The sequence below is a fragment of the Chiloscyllium plagiosum genome, unplaced genomic scaffold, assembly GCF_037043375.1.
Source record: "Chiloscyllium plagiosum isolate Xiang-an unplaced genomic scaffold, Cpla_swu_hap1 HiC_scaffold_5, whole genome shotgun sequence".
NCBI lineage: Eukaryota > Metazoa > Chordata > Chondrichthyes > Orectolobiformes > Hemiscylliidae > Chiloscyllium > Chiloscyllium plagiosum.
The window spans coordinates 30328010-30340146 of NW_028270143.1; the positions used below are offsets into that span (position 1 = coordinate 30328010).

The 12137-nt window shown below is 41.1% G+C and overlaps 1 protein-coding gene across 4 annotated transcripts in view; it reads left to right on the top strand.

Moving 5' to 3' along the window:
- The first annotated feature begins 2110 nt into the window (after nucleotides 1-2110).
- Nucleotides 2111-12137, top strand: part of hycc1 (hyccin PI4KA lipid kinase complex subunit 1) — a 76098-nt gene continuing 66071 nt past the window's right edge. For 3 of the 4 annotated variants that reach the window (XM_043689756.2, XM_087987071.1, XM_043689761.2), the window contains exon 1: nucleotides 2111-2213. The gene's annotated coding sequence lies outside the window, so the exon portion shown is untranslated. The remainder of the gene's footprint in view (nucleotides 2214-12137) is intronic. The other variant, XM_087987072.1, reaches the window with a different exon arrangement.

Here is a 12137-nt window from a genome sequence, read left to right on the forward strand (position 1 = left end):
CTTGATGCAGCCACACACAAAGGTGGCCATCAGGGTGAGGGTGGCATTGGGTGTATTTTTTCCTCCGTTGCCCAGATCTTTGTACAGCGAGTCCCTTCGGACCCGGTCCATCTTTGACCTCCATATAAACTGGAAGATGGTCCGGGTGACTGCAACGGCACAGGTTCTGGGAATAGGCCAGACCTGTGCCACGTATAACAGCAATGACAGTGCCTCACACCTGATGACCAGGTTTTTTCCCACGATGGAGAGCGACCGGAGCTTCCATCTGCCCAGTTTCTGCCTCACTTTGCTGATATGCTCCTCCCAAGACTTGGCGCACGCCCCAGCCCCTCCGAACCAAATACCCAGCACCTTCAGGTGGTTGGTCCTGACGGTGAAGGGGATCGAGGATTGGTCGGCCCAGTTCCCGAAGAGCATGGCCTCGCTCTTGCCTCGGTTTACCTTGGCCCCCGAGGCCCGTTCGAACTGGTCACATATGCACATGAGTCTGCGCACGGACAGCGGATCCGAGCAGAAAATGGTGACGTCATCCATGTACAGGGAGGCCTTAACCTGCAGGCCCCCGCTGCCAGGAATAGTCACCCCTCTCAGGCTCGCATCCTTCCTGATGGACTCGGCAAATGGCTCTATGCAGCACACAAACAAGGCAGGAGAGAGAGGGCAGCCCTGCCTGACTCCAGATCTGACTGGGAAGCTATCTGATTCCCACCCATTGATTGAGACTGCACTGACAATGTTGGTGTAGAGCAGTCTGATCCAATTGCAGATTCCCTCCCCAAAGCCCATTTTGGAGAGAACATCTCTCATATACCTGTGTGATATCCTGTTAAAGGCTTTCTCCTGGTCCAGGCTGATCAGGCAGGTGTCCAACCCTCTGTCCTGCACATAGGCAATCGTATCCCTGAGGAGTGCGAGACTCTCAGTGATTTTCCTGCCCGGCACAGCACAGGTTTGGTCAGGGTGAATCACCGACCCCAGAGCAGACCTGACCCGGTTGGCGATTACCTTTGACAGAATTTTGTAATCCACATTCAACAGTGAGATTGGTCTCCAATTTTTGATTTCCTCCCTCTCCCCCTTCCGCTTGTAGATGAGGGTGATGATGCCTTTCCTCATGGATTCACTCATGGTACCTGACCGAAGCATACTGACATACACCTCCAGCAGGTCCTGGCCAATCAAGTCCCACAGTGGAGTCGAAAGCTATGCTTCCAAATAAACCTGTTGGACTCTAATCTGGTGTTTGTGTGATTTTTAACTTTGTCCAGCCCAGTACAACACTGGCACCTCCACATCATGGTTACCACTCAGACGCATAATCAATCTAGATAGTCTAGCACTATCTTGACCACTAATGAATGCCTACATGGTTGGAATGCAATCATAGATGTCCATTGGCTCACTCAAATATTTTTTGTAGTAGTACACATAATAGTGATGAAAGCTGAATCATCATACAACATTTTACACAGATGTGAATATGTTTGAGTAGACTACTTAATATTTTTGACTTTCCTCTGTGGGGAATAACACTTTCAGTTAAATGCGTTATGGTGGTACCCTGATTCGCGTACATTCCATTGGTGGAGACCAAGGACTCACTTGATAGCGGCGCGCATCGAATCGAAAATTGGTGGAAATAAGATTGTTTCTTAAATGATGTCTTCGAAGGTTGCTCCTTAACATGACTGTAAAAGAAAATCGGAACTGATATATGTTTATGTAATCGCAAAGACTTTGCAAAGTTTGTTTATTAAAGTGGCATACTCGTAAAATCATTATAACTTCAAAACATTTAAAACAAGAGACGGTGCTGACGACCCTCCATTCAGTTACGCACGATCTCCTGTCCATTGTCTTAAACTCAATTGCTCAAGTGGTTGATGTGTGGGGGTTTGGGGGCGGATTCACTGGGCTCTGGGCGTGGGGGGGACATGGAGCTAATCTGCGCCCCGTCCCCGCCTTCCCATGATTGGCGGGCCGGAGCACCACCTTTGTGACGTAGACGAAAGCCATTGGCGGTCCATTTCAGCCCGCGCTTTGATTGGACGGTTGAGGCCGCCAATCGCGAGAGCCCGGCACTTGGGGGCAGGATCGTGCGCTCGGAGGAAAATCCGCCTGAAAGCGGGCGGGTAGCTCGCTGAGAGGGGGTGGTGTTGCAGCTGCAGGCGGGGACATCTGACAGCGATTTGAAACCACTCGTTCTCGTGGTAGGTAGCTCGGTGGGCTTCTTGGACTGGAACAGCTCACACGGGACTTGGCGTAAAGCGATGTTCCCGATCCTAATTAGCGAGATTGAGAATACAGTTTGAGTCTGGTCCGATCTTCCCAGTTTGTGTTTCTATGGGTAGACCAGGAGGATGCGGTTGTTCGTCCTGCGAGTCCCTAGCAGGGTAGTTGGGTTAAGTCTCGGGGCTTTCCTGTCTCCTCCCTGGTGGTTGCTAGTTGCTAAGTAAATGGCTCAATTATAATGAACTCGTATTGAGGTTCATAACGTGGCGACTTCCTGGGTGGTTGAAGTGTATTTCTCTCTCTCTCTCTCTCGCTCACTGAGGCACACCCATTGTCTGAGGGACCAGGCAACTGTCAGTGAAACAAAAGGCAGCGAGCCAGGCCCATTACATGCACTTTTCATGTATAAAAGTTGTTGGTGTTGAAAGGGAGTGAAGTGAGAGGATGGATTGCCGAGAGCTGAATTTATTCACTGTGTACTGTAGTTTTCTCCGGTATGAACGTCGCACTGGTTAACACCCTCTGCTTCCGAAAGTGAGGATATGTGGAGTCACATAAGCGAACGTGAATCGTTCTTTTGAAATGGAAATGCTATCAATAAATTTCCTTTGAGGGAATTTGAGACCCTCGCCGTCATTAGATTTGCAGCTGATATGGACAGTTTGATTTGTTTTTGGCTGCCAGGGTTGTTGGATTTACTTCCACTTGTGCAACGAATTGAGTTACAATGCTGTCGAGGACAGAACCAAACAACTGCAGTTAGTTAAAAGTTACGATAGTGCCTTCAACGCAAAGCAACGTTGACTAGAATGGATGGCTGAACACAGAGAGAAGTGCAACTTTTTTGCAGGAGTTTTGGTGTTTTGACAAACATTTGGCTCAACTAGTATAGCCCAAAAAGGATTATCAATTGATTTATCTCACTTCTATTTAAGGGGCTGTTTGGCAGTTGTTTGCCATATTTGTCTAAATAGCAATGCTCACCCATCAAAAGTGATGAGTTGACTGTGAAGAACTTTTGAAGCATTGAAGACTGAGAAAAATGCCATGAATGTTTTTATTCTGCGTCAGCTTGCTGTTTAGTTCTGGGAATGATGGTCTTGATCTTGGTACAGAGAGCACTGAAAATAGCGTAAATAAGAACTTAGAGCATGTATTTCAATACAGGATGTTTGGGTTATTTTTCAGGTTCTTTCTGTTCTGTAAGTGACTACAGAACTAAATTCTAAGAGACATTTGTTTCGATTACACTTCCTTGTTGAACCATCTGGTTATAACTCGTAGGCTGTAATCAGGATTCAAAAATTCAATTTAAATAGATGGGTTGGAATGAGTTGACTGGTTTAAATGTCATGATTGCAATATCTAGTATGATTACATAAGTTCCTGTAGGGAAGCTGTTTCCTGTCATTTTATACTGCCCTGTATTGGTGTCCTAAAGCATTTGTGAAATCTTATGCTTTATAATTGAATTAAAAATAAGATTAATCTTTTTACTATTCAGGTTACATTTATTTCCTAATTCATACATTCATGTGTATAAATGGTTCTTAGGAAGGTTTATGGACAGTACATGTGAGTCAATAGGAATTAGAAATGTTTGTGCCTCCAACACCCTCGAATTTGACTGTGCAATCTATGCCTTCCAGTTCTGTTGGAATTCAATAATAATTTCATTTTTGTACTGCCTTTCTTAATGTCATGAAAACCTTTTAAGGTGCTTTACAGGAGCTCTATGTAAAACAAAATAACATCTGATTTACGTGGGGATGACAAAAAGCTTGGCCAAAGAGGTAGTTTTGATAGCCTTTAAATGAGAAAAGTGAGGAACTAAACTGAAGCGTCATAATGCATTCAAAGTTACGGGTGGGTTAGTAAGTTTGCAGATGATGCAAAGATTGGAGTTGTGGGTAGTGTAGAAGGTTGTCAAAGGATACAGTGAGATATAGATTGGTTGCAGTTATGGGCAGAGAAATAGCAGATGGAGTTTAATCCATCTAAGTGTGAGGTGCTGCAGTTTGGGAGATCAAATGTTAAAGAAACGTATACATTAATGGCAGGATCTTGAACAGCATTGATGTGCAAAGGCATCTTGGGGTTCAAGTCCATAGGTCCCTGAAAGTGGCCATGCAGGTAGGGTGGTAAGTAAGCTGTATGATGGCATGCTTGGCTTCATTGATTGGGAATTGAGGACAAGAGTCAGGATGTCATGTTGCAATTGTGTAAGACTTCGGTTAGGCCATACTTAGAATATTGCGTTCAATTTGCCACATTTATAGGAAGAATGTGGTTGCAGAAGAGGTTTACCCAGATGCTGCCTGTTTTAGAGGTTATGAGCTATCAGGGGAGATTAGAAAGACTTTTTTGTTTGTTTACTGTGGAGTGGAGTGGAGTAGGGAGAGGGGTGACTTTTATAGGATTGACAGTCAGAATCTTTTTCCAGAGTTGAAATGCCTAAAACAAGGGGACATACATTTAAGGTGAGATGGGGAAGGTTCAAATAAGATGTGAGGGGTAAGTTTTTGACAGTAGTAGAAGTCTGGAATGCAATGCGAGAGGTGGTGGTGGAGGCAGATACGACGGGCATTCGGGGAACATGCTAAGAATGGAGGGATATGGATCAAGGGCAAGCAGAAAGGATTAGTTTAATTTGGTGTCATGTTCAGCACAACACTGTGGGCCAAGGGGCCTGTTCCTCTGCTGGACTGTTCTATGTTCCATGTTAACTGCTTTTCTGTCTCTCAGAAATGTTGCCAGACCTGAATTTTTCTAGCACTTGATTTTGTTTCTTTATTTCTGGTCTCCAGCAGCTACAGTACGTACTTTTTATTTCATTGTGTAATTGGTCCTTGGGCATGATGAGCTGTGAACTTCATTTTACAACCACTCATTAGAACACCATTGAGTACCTTTTGGGGAGTTAGTATGCTTCAAATTAATGTTACTGTTCTTTCAGACACATCTCAAAGCATAAGTCAGGACTGATCTTCACGGTTTGACTTTGAACATTTAGAGTTTTTCACTTTCAGCAAAAATTATACAATGCAGTTTTTTTTTTGTAGCATTTGTTAAATTCTGATGATAAAGTGAAAGGTTAGGATGGTCATTTAACTTGTGGCTAAATGTCAGTCTGTTGCCAGTAAAGAAATGTAACTCAACAAAAAAAAAATCTTAAATCATTACACCTACACAAGAGCATTGCGATACTTAGACTTTTGCATTTTCTACAGTGTACATTACCACGATAGATATTCACTTGACGAGCATTATTGGTGTTAGCAGACTTTTCTGCTAATTTTTATAGCAGTGTAAGAAATCAATTTAGTGCAGCTGAAAAATGTGAATTCTGCAGGCCCAGAAAAACATCCCCTTTATAATATGACATCATTTGTTGTCGTGCTCCTGATTAGTAATCTCTCCAAGCAGCCAACAGCACTGAATCTAGTCTTGGCAGCTGTAAAGTTCACTTGTATAATTGGTAACAAAGCCAACAATAGATGTCTCTGTCAACAAGATTGCTGTTCATTACTAGATTAAATATTTTAACTTTTTTTAAAAAAATGTTATGACACTTAACCTTTGCAAAAACATTAATGGATTATGCAAACCATGAGGTCATTCTTTCTTTTGTGTAGAGGGGGAATTTATGCAAGATTATGCATTTGTGATCTTAAATTACAGTTACACTGTACTTTAAGATCACAAATGCATAACTTGGCTTAAATTAGCAAACACTTTATTAGATGTGAAATACTGTTCTCTGGCTTCAAATCAGTGGAAGTATTGCACGTGAAATAATTTGGGGTTCATTTTTTGGTGGCAGCTGCACAGTCTTGGCTTTATGGCACAATGATCCTGGTAATTCATTTGCTGTAAAACCATCAGATTAGTATATTATGTCAGACTTTGAAGCAATGGGTTACAGTGCACCAAGTTAAATGTGAAAACATTCCAACCCCAAAGAAGCTGTTCTAATGCATGTTTTAAAGATAGAAAGTGAGACTGAGGGGGTTTTACTTTGGACTTGAGCTGAGACATGGGTAAAGTTCTATATCCCATTCCTCTATCTCCATGGTAGACATTGAGTTGCTCCAAGTCAGGTAGCAACTTTATGTTGGAATTCTTATGCATATGTCTTCAGAACTCTGTCGCATTTTATTTTTGTCTGTCTCTCAACTCTTCACGATATCTCAAATTCTGGCCTCTTATATATTTTACAGTAATGTTTGCTTCACTCTTAGTCTCTTTCTACTTTCAGTTGCTGGAGCTGTAATCTCAGGTTCCTTCTCTTCACATACTTGCCTTGCTTCTCTCTTTTGGAGCTCCCTGGACTATGCCTCTGATCTGGTGTCTCCTTGTATGGCTCATTGTCATGCTTTGTTTTGTGGTACTTTCGTGAAGCATCTTGGGGTAATTTACTGCTTTTTGGCACTATATAAATTGAACTGCTATAATTTTGAAATTGGGGCAACAGCAGAAATTTCTGTCATGCAAAGTATGGTAAGTGAAAAAATAGCAGACATATACATCTTGGCTAAGAGGGAGAAATTTAAATAGATTTGGGGAGTATTAATAGAATCAACGACTAACATGAGAAACTGCAGAGCTGCAATCAGCAGATCAAAATAGTCCTTGACTTTGTAGTCCATACCATAGAATATAGTTCCCAGGATATCGCACCAAACACCTGCTGTTCAGGTCAAATTGTGTTTGCCAAACTTTGTCTCTTGGGTACATGTTTAAACTCTGAAAGCAATTGAAAAAAAAAATGTTTTGCATAATGAACCTACCTATGGGATAGGGTGTTTGGGACTGAATGGGAAGCTTAGTGGTATTTTAATATTTGGGATTTTTAATTAATATCATAAGATGAGCAGAAGTAGGCTATTTAGGCTCTAACCGTGATCGAGTTGAATGGTTATCTGATGACCTTTAACTCCACTTCCCTACCAATTCCTATATCCCTTGCTGATTTAGAAATCTGTCTATCGCAGCCTCTATACTTCACAATCCAGCTCCTTGAGCAGTCTGTGGTAAAGTATTCCAGAGGTTCATTAGCCTCAATCCTCATCTGTGTTAAATTATGCAACCCCTTACTCTGAGATAATGCCGTCTGGTCTGAAACATATTCAATGGGGAAACAACCTCTCTCTGCATCCAGGATGAAAAGGTAAAGTCGCCACAGTCTGGAGGATTTAGGGCTGTTTTCTCATTAAAGGTAGATGGTTTAACCTCTGGGTCATGGGTAGTGGTGGGAAGACATAGGTTGGCAACCAGAATGTTGACCAATTACCTCGTGAACCTGAATGCCAACTATTGTGAGTTATGCACAAGAAGCCTCATATACCTACATGTTGTAACTTTCTGTAATCTTTTTTCACATAAATAATGTTGAATTCCCTATTCTTCTTGCCAAAGTGTTTACTTTCACATTTTCCCACTTTATATCCTGTCTGCCAAGTTTTCTCTGTTTGCATCTGCAGACTCCTTTACCATCCTAACTGCTTGCTGTTCCACCTAGTTTTGTCATCATGCATTTGCTTCCATTGTCAAAGTCCTTTAATAATTGTAAACATATTGCAAATTGCTATCCTGAAAATTCCACCCATAACCTGTATTCTATTTGTTAGCCAATCTTCAATTGATATGAACATACCATCCCAATGCAATTGCTTTTATCTGAAGTAATCTTTTATGTGGTAACTTACTGAATGCCTTTTTTGGCAATTCAAATCTACAGGGTTTCCTTTATCTATGCTGCTAATTCAAGTGCTACTTCATGTTAGCCTGAAAGATTCAGCTATGAAGATATGTATTTAATTCAGTTCAAGACAAGCTTAAGACAGTTGAAGTTTGAGCAGCAATGAATAGTAGAATTTATTGCATAATGTAATGGTTCTAAAAGGGTTAATGTTGGGGACTCTAAGTTTCAGTTTATCTGATGGTCATACGGTCTTGATTTGGGGAATTGTGTCGATAAAAACAAATGCCATCATTGTCTCAGTTCCCATTGTTATCATGCAAGAGATCCATCTTGTGAAGGCAAGTGCACTTTCATATGACTAACTCATGGTTTAACCTTTATCACTGTTGACTAAATAGGCCCTCAGACCCAGTGGCCTACAGGGATGCAACAGAGTTTCACTGGGTTCATAGTGAAGAGGTTGATGGATTAAAACCGTCCCCTGCTCTTCATACTCTCTCCAACACCAGCAAGTAGCATCTGCTGCTGAGATGCTGGAGTAGAAAGGAGGATTGGTGATGGCATATTACTTTAAACATTTAGCTGTAATATTTGGTTCTGAAGAACATAACATAACAGAGGGGGAAGAAAATTCAGTGCAGTCACTGCAAAACCATACTCTTGAGTCCAATGACTCTAATTGCAAATTCTAGCCCCATCCTAGATTTTTGTACGATCTGCATTCCAGGTGTTAAACCTCATTTTGGATTGAAAAGTTTATTTTTATGTATTTAGATACTTTTAAGAATCTGTAATGGCTCAAACTTGGTGCAGCTGCTCAGACTGTATACAATTTGGAAGTAGCACTAAGTCTATCTGTTGTAAAATGATTTCAGATATTTTGAACTCCAACTTGTGGGTGGCACAGTGGTTAGCACTGCTGCCTCACAGCGCCAGAGACCCGGGTTCAATTCCCGCCTCAGGCGACTGACTGTGTGGAGTTTGTACATTCTCCCCGTGTCTGCGTGGGTTTCCTCCGGGTGCTCCGGTTTCCTCCCAAAGTCCAAAGATGTGCAGGTTAGGTTAATTGGCCATGCTAAATTGCCCATAGTGTTAAGTAAGGGGTAAATGTAGGGGTATGGGTGGGTTGCACTTCGGCGGGTTGGTGTGGACTTGTTGGGCTGAAGGGCCTGTTTCCACACTGTAATGTAATCTAATATTCCTTGCTCAGTTTCAATGCCAGGAAGGATAATGTGGCCATGAGGGCATCTTGCTTCAAAATTTCCAAAGCTGCTTTGATTTTAACCAACAGAAATGACACTAATATGGAATACATATCTGAATTTGGCAGCATGCTGATCATTGATTTGCTGGTTTTGAGCAAAGTTAAGTTAGAATAGGTCATGTTCAGTAGTGGGATTCCTACTTCGAAGTTTTAAAATTAGAAAGAGGAAAAAAATAATAATCAAAACACCTAATTCCACCCTGACAACCACTCCTCTCTGAACCCAATCCAACTTTGAACCCTGTCAATCACCCAATGTCTGTTCAAGACTTGGGCCCTTTTCTCCACCCATTTCCCTGGGGACCAGGGTGACTTGTATGAACTGGAGAGGATTGAACAAACTTGGAATATGAAAGCTTTTTTATTTTGGCAAAACGTAGGGTCACTGCAATGAGTATCGTGCATCTCTTTGAGCATCAGGCCATCACCGCAGTCAAGACTGCTGTGATGCCCACCTGCCCCCGTTTTGCCTCCAGCACCGGATCCAGCCGATAATATAGTCATTGATCCTCAGGTGTCACCTCGCTGATGTCAACAACAGACCTAATGTAGTCTGGTGGAGTTATGGAATTCAATATTGAGACCTTTTAGACTGTAAAGTGCCTATGTGGAAAATAAGGGGCTGTTCCTTGAGCTTGCATTGTACCATTACTCAGACCAGCCTCCAATTCAATATGTTAATTGAATTTAAATTCCACTGGTTCTGATGAGGATTTGAACTGATGAATCCAAGGCATTAGTCTGCGCCTTGATTGATAACCAGCCATTATTGTACTAAGTAAGTGCTGATGTAGCGTAGTATCACCACTATCTAACTGGGATCTGAGTTGTACATACTTCAGCACAGAGTGTGTGGTCTGTAATGTTTTGACTTAAATTCAATAAAATCCTAAATTTAAAATTCCAATCTCTAGTGATGGGATTCCAAGCTCGTTTCCTAGAACGTTTCAAAAACGTGTAAGCTTCTGTGAAGAGATCAAATGAATTACATTTAACTTTTTTAAAAAAAATCAAAATTTGGCATTAATATTTGTAAATGGCTGTTAGATCTTTCATTCTGATGTTGTCCTTGCTTCCACATAGTTTTTCTCAAATAGAGCTGACCAAACTGTTTAGAATATATAAATTGGAGTTCTGGTTATTGACATGAATGCAGTAACATATAACTAATTTTCATTGAATGTAACTTTTGTTGAAAATTCCAAAGTGACTGTTTTTGCTTAAGGCTTCCCCTTACAGACTATTATTACAAGGCTTTCTCAACTTTTTTTCTTTCAGATTGAGTTTAAAGCTGCAAAGCTTGGCCACTTAATATATGGTCAGTAAGGCTGACAATATTTTTTTATTTAAATGACCCTGTAGCTACATAGTGAACAGTTCCCAGAAAATATTAGTCTTCCAAGTTTCTTCTGCCTTAGAACTCTCCTAAAACCTATGCTGTTCAGCAAATTAGAGGTCTAATAGAAAAATGTCTGAGATTGTACATGCAATTGCAAAGCTAGCTCTTAATTTACTCTCTCACTTTAGATTAGATTCCCTACAGTGTGGAAACGGGCCTTTTGGCCCAACAAGTCCACACCAACCTTCTGAAGAGTAACCCACCCAGACCCATTTCCCTCTGACTAATGCATGTAACACTACGGACAATTTAGCATGGCCAATTCACCTGACCTGCACATCTTTGGACTGTGGGAGGAAACCGAGGCACCCGGAGGAAACCCACGCAGACACGGGGAGAAAGTCGCCCAGGGGTGGAATCGAACCTGGGACCCTGGAGTTGTGAGGCAGTAGTGCTAACTACCGTGCCACCCTTAGAATATTTAGTCACTTTTTAATATCCAATTTATTTTGCAGTAGTAGATCATGGACAAAGATAGTTCCTGCAAAGAATTTTTTTCTTTACAATGTGCTCAAGATCGTTGACAAACTGGTGATTTTCTGTTCTGATTTGGCTTTCAAATGTCCTTTGTGCTCACAGATTGTAAGTTTATTTGCCTACTCCTTATATTTGCTGTGTTATCGATCTTGCTGCCTTCTGATGTTTCTTTTAAAATATTTGTTCACCATTTACAGGCATCAGTGGCTCGGCAAACCTTTTATTGCCCATCCCCATGATTTGTTGCTGCTTTACAGAAATGAGTCATTCCAAAATGAGTTTCTTTGCAGGAAATAGGGGGGAAAAAATGATGTAATTCAACTCCCCCTTGCTTGGGTGAATACTCTTCTATCTTAAGAGTAGTAGGTATGTAATTTGTTAAATGATTCAAAAGATTTTGTACTAATTTGGCAAATCTAGGATTTCAAAACTTTTTGAGATTCATTATTAATTTAAAAATTCTTTTAAAAGATGGAGGGGGCATTAAGTTTAATGTCATTTTGCATTGAACTGCACCATTGAGTCTGGGTGAGGGAAAAAATGACTAGACCCACATGTTGGAGAGGACGATATTGCTGATTTTTTTTTAAACAAAGTATGTGCAGTGTGTTAAGTAATTAAAGCAACGTCCAATTAATTTAATGATTTAATGTGCTTTGAACTCTGCCCACACATGTTCATGTGCATGCATTGTTGCTGAGTGCATTAATTTGATATGGAATGGGTGGTTATAAACAGAAGTTAGCTTTTTCTCTAATTGGCTCCTCTAGAATCAGTTCAATCTCATTAAACACCTGTAGTTTTATTGTGCAAAGGTGAAAAAATGGCTAGACACCAAGTTGACTAATGTCTCTCTTCTCCGTGGTATAACTATCTTTTACAAAGAGCCATTGATTTTTGTAGTCACTGCAGTGGTAGATAAAATTTGAACGAATTTACCTGTGTCTGTAGTCTTTCCTGTTTATGCATTTAACTTGCAAACACCTATATATTAAGCAGGAAAATGTGAGCTGGCATCCCAGGTATCCAGTTTAATTGGGATAACGATATGCGAGCAA